Source organism: Limulus polyphemus, unplaced genomic scaffold, assembly GCF_000517525.1.
Source record: "Limulus polyphemus unplaced genomic scaffold, Limulus_polyphemus-2.1.2 Scaffold4568, whole genome shotgun sequence".
NCBI classification, from domain to species: Eukaryota; Metazoa; Arthropoda; class Merostomata; order Xiphosura; family Limulidae; genus Limulus; species Limulus polyphemus.
Genome location: NW_013670178.1, coordinates 71,031 through 83,793, shown reverse-complemented (window position 1 = coordinate 83,793; position 12,763 = coordinate 71,031). Strand labels below are relative to the sequence as shown.

The 12,763-nt window shown below is 33.0% G+C and overlaps 1 long non-coding RNA gene across 1 annotated transcript in view; it reads right to left on the bottom strand.

Moving 5' to 3' along the window:
- LOC111088846 overlaps nt 1–3,591 on the bottom strand; it is a 5,069-nt gene extending 1,478 nt beyond the window's left edge. The window contains exon 1 of the long non-coding RNA XR_002613237.1: nt 2,869–3,591. This is a non-coding gene — a long non-coding RNA (uncharacterized LOC111088846). The remainder of the gene's footprint in view (nt 1–2,868) is intronic.
- Between the last annotated feature and the right edge of the window lie 9,172 nt (nt 3,592–12,763).

Sequence of the window (12,763 nt, the reverse complement as noted above, 5' to 3'; positions counted from 1 at the left end):
TTTACACTATAGCGTACGGTCTACAAAGATATTTACACTATAGCGTACGGTCTACAAAGATATTTACACTATAGCGTGTGGTCTACAAAGATATTTACACTATAGCGTACGGTCTACACAGATATTTACACTATAGAGTGAGTTCTACAAAGATATTTACACTATAGTGTGTGGTCTACAAAGGTATTTACACTATAGCACGTGGTCTACCAAGATATTTACACTATAGTGTGTGGTCTACAAAGGTATTTACATTATAGCATGTAGTCTACAAACACAATAGCGTGTGGTCTACAAAGATATTTACACTATAGCGTGTGGTCTACACAGATATTTACACTATAGCGTGTGGTCTACAAAGTTATTTACACTATAGCGTGTGGTCTACAAAGTTATTTACACTATAGCGTGTGGTCTACAAAGTTATTTACACTATAGCATGTGGTCTACAAAGTTATTTACACTATAGCGTGTGGTCTACTAAGATATTTACACTATAGCGTGTGGTCTACAAAGTTATTTACACTATAGCGTGTGGTCTACAAAGATATTTACACTATAGCGTGTGGTCTACAAAGATATTTACACTATAGCGTGTGGTCTACAAAATCATTTACACTATAGCGTGTGGTCTACACAGATATTTACACTATAGCGTGTGGTCTACAAAGATATTTACACTATAGCGTGTGGTCTACAAAGATATTTACACTATAGCGTGTGGTCTACACAGATATTTACACTATAGCGTGTGGTCTACACAGATATTTACACTATAGCGTATGGTCTACACAGATATTTACACTATAGCGTGTGGTCTACACAGATATTTACACTATAGCGTGTGGTCTACACAGATACTATCACCAAGACATGAACTTACACGTATACAAAAAAATGTGACTATACTTGTGGATTTCTAGTAAGACTTGAAAGTTATGTACATATTTCAATTTGTTTATTTTAAACATTTCATTGCACTATGTTGATAATAATAGATAAAATTAGTGATGTAGCAGAGAAAATGGAAAATATAAATATTTTCCTTAAAAAAATATTTTATGGACATTATACAAATGAAATTCAAAACTCTTAGGATAAAAAAATAGCATTTTATACTTCATAGAAAAATCATCTTGCAAGTGAACTATTCAAAGTCTTGAGTGCAAATAACTTCATTAAACAAAAAAGTTCCTTATCAGTAATAGTAGAAAAATAAAAATTAAATCTTTAATTTTCTGAAACTACATTTAGGGACGTTCTTGTCAAGTTTGAAACAATTTCAGCCACTATTTTTAGTTTTGGAACAGAATATGACGAGAGCGACGTTACCTACTAAAAACAATGATTAGCCATTAGTCATAGGATTAATAGGGGGGGGGGGCATGAATGACAAAAGTTTGGGGAAACTCAACATTAATTCTTTGCTGCAATACACACATGTTCCCATCTATAGCACTATTGTGTGAGTTTAAAATAAGGTACTACCATGAAGAAAGAATAACAGTCCAATACCCACACAGCCAAAAATTACCATCACATTTTGTACGAGTTGCATTCAATTTAAGATAAACACTTTTCATCATGTAAACACAACTATACATGACTCCATGAACTTTCCACTTGAATCTTATATGTAAAAATGATGTCAAGGTTTATGCTTTGTCACGTACCCCGTGATAAATTACACCAATAAAAGTTAATACAAGTGTGATTGTTGCTAATTTAATTGCAAGTCGATGGAAAGAGTGTTGCATCAAATATGTAGATCACTGATTTTAAGAAATATTAACTTTTTGTTTTGAATTTTTTGCATGCATGTGCGAAGAACCTGTACATTGATCGTGAATGTAAATCTCATTAAAAGCCAATAATTTACATGGCTTACCAGAATAAGAAATAATGTGTTGTTTTAGGGCAAATAGGATTTCAGTTTGTATATACAGAAGAACTGGAAACAAATCTGAATTTTTAATGAAGTATTTTCACTAAAAATCTCTTCACGAATATATTGGGTGAAATCGTTGACTGCTCCAAGTGCAAAGTGATTTTCATGTTAAGATTAAAAATACTTTTCATCATTTGAAAAATCTCAAATTTCACTTACATGTTCTCTAAAACTCCTAATCAAATTTTATAAGGAGTTGGTCAAATTGATTAACCTCATAACCTCCAAAACAAAATTTGAAATAAATCTGAGTAACCTTTTTCTTTCTTTCTAGAATGACCTTAAATTATAACAGCATACATCTGTTTATACTTAAATTTTATTGTCTTTTTAATTGTTTCTTAACTAATATTCCTGCAATAAAATTAGTAAATCACAAGGTGAACATGGATCTCAAGTTACCCTATCAAGTTACACAATGCACAGGCTACTTCAATACTTGCTAGAGTATCCCATGAAAAATTATTAACTTTATTTAATCTAACCTAAAAATTATCTCATTTTCACATTTTAGTTACTTTTATAATAATAAAAACAAGAAATAAAGTACTCACCAGGGTCTTTTTTTTTTATATCAAATGTTGATGACACTTGATCATACTTTTTCATACTAATGATGTTACTATACAAAATATTTTTTTCAACAATGCACCAAAAGAACACAGAATAATAACACTGAAAAAGCAGACAATATCACATAACTAGAAAACCTCACGACTAGCATTACACTCAAGAATAAAGGTTACCAATTGTACTGAAAATATGAAAGTCTAACAGTTTTCATCAATATGAAGCACCAATCACTAGGCAATAACCTACTCCAGAAATTGGAAATTTATATTTAAACTTGAGGATAATGGTTATTATTTAATCTTACTGAAAATATAAAAGATTAAGAGTTTCATCATACTAATCTTTACCTTTTCCATAGAGAATAGCTACCAAAGTTGTTTAATCTCTTTCAAATCCTTCTGTCAACACAATTTCGTTTATCAGGTTGGTTAATAAGATTAAGTCTTTCTTTTTTCTCTGTTTTGACTAGACCTGAAGAGTAAAAGAAAGTAGAGAGTAATGAAAAAATACATACATTCCATTATAACCCTATGCATATATTACTAAACCTAAAAGTCAACCTTAAACCAATCAATTCGTTTTTCAATGTTCTGACTATTCAAATTAATATTAACTTCTGATCACAGCAAGTTACCTACTTTAAGTATTTAGATTTAGTACAAAACAAAATTAAAGTGCTAATGAACATAGGTAATGGAATATATCCTTCTTAAATTCTTACTTATAAAGATTAAATAGAATGAATTATTTCATTAGTTGAGTAACCCTGCTGTTACTGTTAACAACTTTAGGCCTTAAACTGTAAGCCTAGTATATCACGAGGTTTGATCAGCTTAGATGTAGGCTAGTCCTAAGTCAATATACTAACCTATCACTAGTATCAGTGCAAAGTAGCCTATAATAAAATTAAAAGATTAAAATGACAAGAATAATAAAACTAGATACTTTACACATTCTAACTAATGCTGTTATTGTAAGTAACATAAAATAAATAATAAATATTCCCTTCAGGACCCCCGAGCAAATTACAATAATACTCAACCAACTCTTTACTGATCTCAGTTCACCATTCCGTGGTAATTATCAGCACTTACGCCAGGAGGCATAAGTTTACAATATAAAAAGTATATTTCTAATAGGTTCACCAGTGTTAAAAAATAATTATTCGTGTTCAACATCTAAATAAGTTAAATTATTATAACTTATTAACAAATAATACCAAACAATTTTTGACAATCATAACACAATAACGTAATTCCAATAATGACGATTACACTTCAATTTCCATTGCCAGAGGTCTACTACTTATTTGCCATATAGAAATATAAATATATTTGTATATACTTTTATTTTTCAAAACTATAGTTAGATATTATAGTTTCAAACAAAATAAAAATTGTGTTTAAATACCTTTTCATACTCGGATACAGCTACGATGTAACTGTTATTTAACATTACTTTCATTAAGTAATTACCAAATATATAAATAATTTTGACCAAATACAAGCAAAAGATAGTTTTATTACTCTTGTTAAATTTCAATTATACTTCAGGAAAAATATTAAGAACCGAAATTGTACAGTTAACAGTGAAAAGTTTGTTCGATATGGTTCCCTGGTGGCTCTCCGATAAGTTTGAAAGCTTCCAACGCTGGAAATTGTGGCTCGATACTTGCGAGGAGTGAAGCCTAGCCAAGGTTTTACACTTCATAACCAAAAAAACACATTGTTCGACAAGGAATGACAAGGAAATTAGTATTCAATACAAGTACAAGAGAGTTACAAAACCATGCAAAAACCTACAAATTGTAAATTCGGGACAGTTACTTTCACTGTAATGTTTACTAATTCCTTGGAATGTAATACTAATTTAAATTTAATTTCAACTGAAATAGATGGCGACGCAAATGAAATCGGTATACATTGCGACTTAAATAAAAATTATTCTGAAAGTCGTTATTCCATCACCAGCGTATTTATATAAATATTTACAATTTTGTTAATATATGCTAGGAAAATATAAACAAGCTACAAGTTAGAATTTTGGCTAAATATTAGCATTTATCAGTATAAGTACTTTTAATAAGCGGAAAATATCGTTATAAAGAATTGGCATAGTGAAGATTATTTCGCTTCCAAACAATTTTAATAAAAATATTTTTTGCTATATTTTTATTGCCATCTATTATTCAAAACATAAAATATTTTGTAAAAAAAAAACCATGTAAGACTCTACTGCCATCTATTGAGTAACAAACTAACTGTAGTGAAATTCGGTATCCAAAATATAAACTATTTTATGAGACCATATAAGCCTTTATTGCCATCTATTGACCAAACTTCTAACTGCAATGAAATTGGGTAGCATTTACCGCCATCTATTAAGTTAAAACCTAACTATTTTATTTAAGTTGTGGATTTTATTATTTCAAAATATGATAATAGATGACAGGTCAGTGTCCTTTATTGTATTAATTTCATTAAACATTATGCAATAAAAGACAATTTGTAATTAAACTATAATTCCAAGATATAAACTACTCAAGATTCTTAGATAGAGAGAGAAAAAGAAGGGAAAAATAATATTCAAAATGTTTTATATACAGGTATTTTAATATTATATTATCCGTTGTCTATAAATGTAACAATTGTATTGATTTTAATATAGTTTAAAATTAAAGTATTTAAAAATTGCGATAATAGACGGCACTACAAGAGCACTCATAGACTTACCTTCAAACAAACAAGAACTTAAATAGTCCAAATTCACTCCTTATATTCACAACCCTATATCGTTTTGCCTCATTATGCTCACATAGGTTTCTCGACATTTAACCCCATATTTCAACCCTTCCTAGATATTTGTATATGTCACGAATATGGATACGTTTTACTATCAAAACCTGATTTGAACACTCAAAACTAGAGGTTTGGCATTGTGGCAAATGATGAAAAAAATTAGTCAATTTTATATATTTTTACTTTTGTTTAGTAACAGTTCTCTCTTTTTTTTACAGAAAATAAACTAAACAAGTTAAAATATTCAAAAAGAATTGTAAACTAAATGAATTTCTCTAATAGTTAGGGTAATCAAACAAATTTGTTACGATCCTCTGTATGTAAAAATCTTTTGCTCCAGTGGTTCGGCGGTAAGTCAGCAGGCTTACGACGATAAACATTGGGTTTCGTAGTATGCAGAGCACAGTTTTGTTTGTGTAGATAAGGGTACCTCTTCGGACAAAATGTAAATGTTCGCTGTGTTATTTCTATTCACCTAAAATTGGTGTAAAATACTTTGTTTTATGTATTTCAATGACCAATTACTTGAATATTATCTCTGACACCGAAGTTTGGTTGGTCACGTATCGTGCCTGTTCTCCTATACTTTAACACTTAACGTAAAATAAACTTCATGATTTACCGAGCATGACGTATTGATTAATGAGCCATTTCGAGGATCGAAAGGTCCAAGGTTCGCTTTGCACTGCGATGTCATCGAACAATTCTTTGAGTGCATTATAAAAGTGAGAGTCAAGCTCTTGATTTGATTTAAAGCCGGATGAAGACCTTATGACGACACGTGCTGCTGGCTAGCTACCTTCTTCTGACCACTAGTTCAAAATTACCCTGACCTACTTCGTGTGTCGCGCGTAAGGTTTAGCTCAGTTTGAAAATTCCTAAGACGAATATTACTATTTGATTGTTGAACCTTTTGCGCAAAACTACACAAAGGGAAGGCAGCTAGTCAACGGTACCCACCGCCAACTCTTGAGCTACTTTAATCGAATAGTGAGAATTTATCACCGATCTTTGTTTGCTTTAACTGATGTTGAAGCTCCGTGAACTTCGAAGTAATATAAAACGTGTTTTCTATTTCACTGACAGATGGCGCGCGCATTTCGTTTGCAAAAGAAAAACGCGAGAGATGAATTAGCCATTTGCAATTAAAATTGCGGAGGAGATGTGTATTTAGAACTGAATAGAATTTGTATCCCGAAGAAAGATTTAAGTATCATTGTAGTTTAACATGTGGATAAACAGTTTGTCTTCAACAGTCAACTATATGACTAAATGGATACTGTGATATGGATCACCTTTTAGGCGAACACTCACAAACTTATTTCTTGGCTTGACACCTGTCTTACTGAATTCAAACTGAATCCCCAAGGTTTGTTTGTTATTAATCACAAAGCTACACAATGAATTATATGTTCTGTGCCCACAACAAGTATCGAAACCCGAGTTTTAGCGTTATAAGACTTCAGGTATACCGCTGAGCCACTGGGGGTCGAACCCCCCCAAAGAAACTATTTACTATAGACAAATACCCATTAAGATTAGTCTGGGGGTCGAACCCCCAAGGAAATTATTTACTATAAATAAATACCCATTAATATTATTTATTCTTTTTTTTTAAATGAACGTAGGTTTATACTAAATTCACAAATTAGAATAATAATAATTCCAACTTTCTATTCACAGTTTAAACTACACATGATATTTAAATCGTTATTCGGGATTCAAAATCCGTTCAGATCTAAACACCTACTATCTACTCCTATATGTTCCCGGATCGTGTATTAATACACATTTGGTGACTGTAATGCCACCTATATTGTCAAAACAATACGCCAATTACACTTGCGAATAGCAAACATGTATGAGTACGAAGCAGAACTGAAAAAACAACTCTTAAATGCTACAGACTCTGCTTTGTTTATTTCTTTTACAGCAAAGTCACAGTGGGCTATCTGCTGATTCTTTCGTGGGAAATCGAACCCCGGATTTTAGCATCGTAAGTCCGTAAGCTTACCGATGTCTCAAGGGGAGACTCCAGACTTTGAAGGTTGCACACAGTATCAGAAAATATCTAATTATCGTCTTTATAATTAATTGTAAATCCATTTTTACAACAACAACAACAAAAATGGTTTCTCTCGAAAATAATAATACATAATGGGGTATCTAATATTTTTATATTTTAATGAAATCGTCCATTAGGTTTACTTATTGTTTTCCGTTAACAACTGTTTAGTTTCTTCAGGTTGTATATTAGTTCTTTAGTAAACTTTATTATACCAATCCAAGGTTAGTTTGGCTCGGATCCAAGGTTAGTTTGTACCAATCCAGGGTTAGTTTGGCTCGGATCCAATAATCATATGTTTCAAACATATGTTTATTTTATAAAGTTTTGGTGATATACAAAATAGAATGTTGAGAATAATCACTAAAAGTGTTTTGAAATATTACATCTTTGTTAAAATCAAAACCGAAATAGCAGATTAATAAATTATTTTCTAGACGAATGTTAATTCACACACATTTTTGTACCTTTTCTTATACTTAGTTACATCATTTTGCGAATTAGAGGGCTTTAAGGGAGCATTGCTATCCATTCAGATTCCCCAATTTTGCGAATATGCGTATATTAGAGAGCTTTAAGGGAGCATTGCTATCCATTCAGATTACCCAATTTTGCGAATATGTGTATATTAGAGAGCTTTAAGGGAGCATTGCTATCCATTCAGATTACCCAATTTTGCGAATATGCGTATATTAGAGAGCTTTAAGGGAGCATTGCTATCCATTCAGATTACCCAATTTTGCGAATATGCGTATATTAGAGAGCTTTAAGGGAGCATTGCTATCCATTCAGATTACCCAATTTTGCGAATATGTGTATATTAAAGAGCTTTAAGGGAGCATTGCTATCCATTCAGATTCCCCCCATTTTCCCCATGCTCCTAGTTGAGGGCTTAAACGTATAGTATTTTGATTGCGTTTTATATTTAGTTAAAAACGTCAAAAGTTTGGATTTGATACCTGTGATAACCCCAGCCCAAGTAGCCTATTTTGCAGCTTTCTTTTCAGAAGCTCTCCCCCCAGTGGCACATCGGTATGTCTGTGGACTTACAACGCTAGAATCCGGGTTTCGATACCCATGGTGAGCAGAGCACGGATAGCCCATTGTGTAGCTTTGTGTTTAATTACAAACAGAACAAAACCTAACAACAAATAAATAAAACTACACGGTTTATGTGTTTACAATGGAAACTACGTATGGTCATGCAGCAAACGGAAAGCATTACCTACCTTTTGTGATGTTTTGTTAAAATGAAGCTACTTAAAAGAACTGGTTCTGGTTCTCGTTAGTAAAAATGGGCCACTTGCCTGGGATGTGTTGAAGAGTTAATAATTGATGTAGTTAAAATAACCACCTAATAACAAACTGTCATTACCAATAATTCAAATAATAAAAAGATTTCACGTTCATTATTGCTTTATTTTTCGAGAGTCAATAGATCTAAGTCTCAAGCATATTAACGATGTTTACAATACCAAATATTTTCAAGTATCCAAGATACGTAATCTATTTGATATATTCGATAGATAAAACGCTCTTTTTTTTCGAATTTTGAAACTAGTTTTGTTCCTTTGTTAGTTTTTGCAGTGACTAGTTCTTAGTTATAAGAACCACGATGAATAACATAGAGCAGTATTATGCATTAAGTCATTACATAAAACACACATTGATGTAGATATGAAATACATTAGAATTTCTCAAAACACACAAAACACTCATTTCATTTTCCGGTGCTACGTCTTCCATAAAAATAAAAAATAAAACACACAACGTAGAAAGAATGAAACGGAAACTTGGGCATTAAAAACACGTGAACCGATTACGTTAGAATTTATAACGAGAGAAAAATAGAAATATTCTAAATCAAATAAACTGAGACTAAGATGACTGGGAACTCTTTGTTAAGAAAAATGAGCTAGTATAAAATTGGTAAGATATTTTGATTTGGAGCTTCATCTTACAAATTTTACCCCGGACTAAGAATCCGAGGATCCGGCGTTCACTCCCCGTTGCCGCAAATAAGTGCTCCGCATTTTGGAGTTGTTGATGCGTTATCAGAGTGACAGTGAAATCTCTCTATTCGATCAAACAAGAGTCGCCTGAGAGTTGACGGTAAGCGTTGTTGAATAGCTGCCTTTCGTTTTGTTTATCAGCTCAAAATTTAAATATAACTAGCATAGGTCAGTGCTATATAACTCACTACGAAATATAACTAGCACAGGTCAGTACTATATAACTCACTACGAAATATAACTAGCACATGTCAGTACTATATAACTCACTACGAAATATAACTAGCATAGGTCAGTGCTATATAACTCACTACGAAATATAACTAGCATAGGTCAGTGCTATATAACTCACTATGAAATATAACTAGCACAGGTCAGTGCTATATAACTAGCACAGGTCAGTACTATATAACTCACTACGAAATATAACTAGCACAGGTCAGTACCATATAACTCACTATGAAATATAACTAGCACAGGTCAGTGCTATATAACTAGCACAGGTCAGTACTATATAACTCACTATGAAATATAACTAGCACAGGTCAGTACTATATAACTCACTCTAAAACTTTAAAATCGACACTTTTATTGATAACCAAAATTGTATTTGTGGAAGGAAAATTGGGAAATAACGGGTGTTTAAAAACAGAAAAAAAAAAGAATTATATTTCATAAAACCTGAAAGTTTATTTATCTGGCTGCTTGTCTGTCAATCTACCAACCAATATGAATGTTGTTTGTCTATCTCTCTATCTTACCCTCTATCTATCTACTTCTCTATCTTAAAGATTGGCAAAAAAAAAGGAAGGAAAAAGAAAAAAGTGGAGGTACTTTCTATCCATTGCTTCCTCTCTCAATCACCTAATCTAAAGGCCCCTCCAGTGGCACAGCGATATGTCTGCGGACTTACAACGCTAGAATCCGGGTTTCGATACCCGTGGTGGGCAGAGCACAGATAGCCCATTGTGTAGTTTTGTGCTTAATTACAAACAAACAAAGTAAACCTGATCTAAAGAGAGAGTTTAATTTCTAGCTTCGAAAGCACTGAAACACCCGTAAAAAACGTTTCTTGACCGTTTGACTAATTTCATTTTAGAAAATTATTCTCATTTTAAGTTTTGCGATCAATTTCTTTCTTTATCATTTTGATTACTGTAGATTTAATGTATTTACGTAATAAAAGACTCCTTCTACAATGTTTGCGTAAGGAGATGAGAAGCCTAATCCCATCAGTACAGTTCTCAATTGTTTTCTTAGCTTCTACACGAAATGGTGTTATTTTATAAGTGATTCCATCATGACGACGTCAGAGAGATGCATCAAACCTTCTTGCCGTTATATTTTATTTTACTTACTCGCTTAATACCACCTTCTTGGTCGGAACAGAGGGGTGCACGTCTCGGGGTGGGGGGGGGAGGGATTTACTTTTAGTTTATATATGCATGTAGACAGTTTAGTTTCGAAGAGAGGAATGAACAGTGCTGGACCCGAAGTCTCGCCCGTCAAATCGCCATCGGCTTTCCCAAACACAATCCTTATAAAAATTGCTTTAATTCAGCAAATTCAATTTAGGCCGATCGCAAGTTGATCCATAGGTTTACCCGTGCACAGATGGGTTCTCCTTGGGGAACGCTCTTAGATCGATTTTCGTGATTGTGCTATACATGCACGTGTGCGAGAGCAAGGGCCATCCCAACGAACCTCTCGTGATAAAGTGCCTTCATGTCCGCCACGATCGTCTGAAGTAGGCCGTGATTTAATGGAGACAGACAACACCAACAAGAGAGAAACAGAACGTCGATAACATCAGAGCGCTGGCAAGAAATAAATACGGCTCCAAAAAAAAAAACAGTTTAACTCTCGAAAATCGAGACACTTCGGAGTAAGTCGGTAATGTTTTTGCGAGAAAAATGTCCGAGACCCAACGATTTATCTGTGTTCATCTACACACAGACAGACAGACAGACGGAAGAGTTACGAAGAGCAAGACACTCGATTTGATAAAGTGAAAAGAAACTGTATACATGTTGTTGTTGTTGTTGTTGTTTTTTTACAAGAAAAAACCGAACAATAAATTTGCTCGTGTAATGTAAACGATTCAGGTGTACCCTAAATATAAACATGTATATGCATTAAACGTACGTTTTAAAGATGTATAACCTTACGGTAGTGCTAACTTTAACTACCTTTACTGTTCTGATATAAAACAAAACAAAATAATCAAGGCAACGGTTGTGTACAGGTAAAATGTGGTATTTCGTTTCTTTAATAGAACGGTTATTTCATTTGCAACGTTAAACGTTTCAAAAGAACAGTTTCGGAACAGCGAGCCAAGATTCGAAAGAAATCCTTTTATTTTAAACCCAATATATATATGCTAAATATATAAAAAAAAAAAGCTACAATGAAACCAACATCTCATATTCTGCATGATAAAGACTATAGAGTCATGTTTAAAGTGTATTATATTGTTATTACATAAACGATCTGTTTCTCGTAGAAATAACATGATACTTTTTTGAACTGCGCTCTTCAAAAATTAACAAAAAAAAAGTAAATTCTGACGGTACGTATTATTAGTTATACTTAACAGTTATTACTAATATATGCGTAGAATGTAAACGTTGTATTTCAAAGTATTCAATAGTGAGTTTACTTCTGATTTAGGCCTGGCATGGCTAGGTGGTTAGGGAACTCGACTCGCAATCTGAGGATCGCGGGTTCAAATCCTCGTCTCACCAAACATGCTCGCCCTTTCAGCAGTGGGGGGCGTCATAATCTGACGGTGAATCCCACTATTCGTTGGTAAATAAGTAGCCCAAGAGTTGGCGGTGGGCGGTGATGACTATCTGTGTTTAACTACTACAAACAAATCTTCTCTCTACATTACGAGTAGAACAAAGAAGATTGTTTTGTTTCTTCTCTGGATTAGTGAAATAACAATAAAACCCACTTCTAATCTCTTATTTATCTATCCCGATTTATCTCAACCTGTTCTCGAACATGCTGGACTATTGTGCTGCAAGGGGAATGGCAAAACGGACTTAGATACTAGTGAAAGAGCGCTGTTAGATCGTTCAAACAAACGCCCTTGGTTAGACCATAAACGATTTTCGTATATTCGAATGAATACCAAGATGAAGAGTTAATTAATTTTTATTTTTTTATGATATCTATTGTAAGACTTATTTGTAAGATTCTCTTCATTTATACCCACGACAATGAAAGATTGGCGAAAATTAGCACAAATATAAATACAAAATGAGAAATTATTGTCTCTTCTTGAGCTGTAGACGTCGTCGACTGATAGGCCTATAACACGGCCTTAAGTATTTTAAATATTTATTATATGACTTCTAACGTA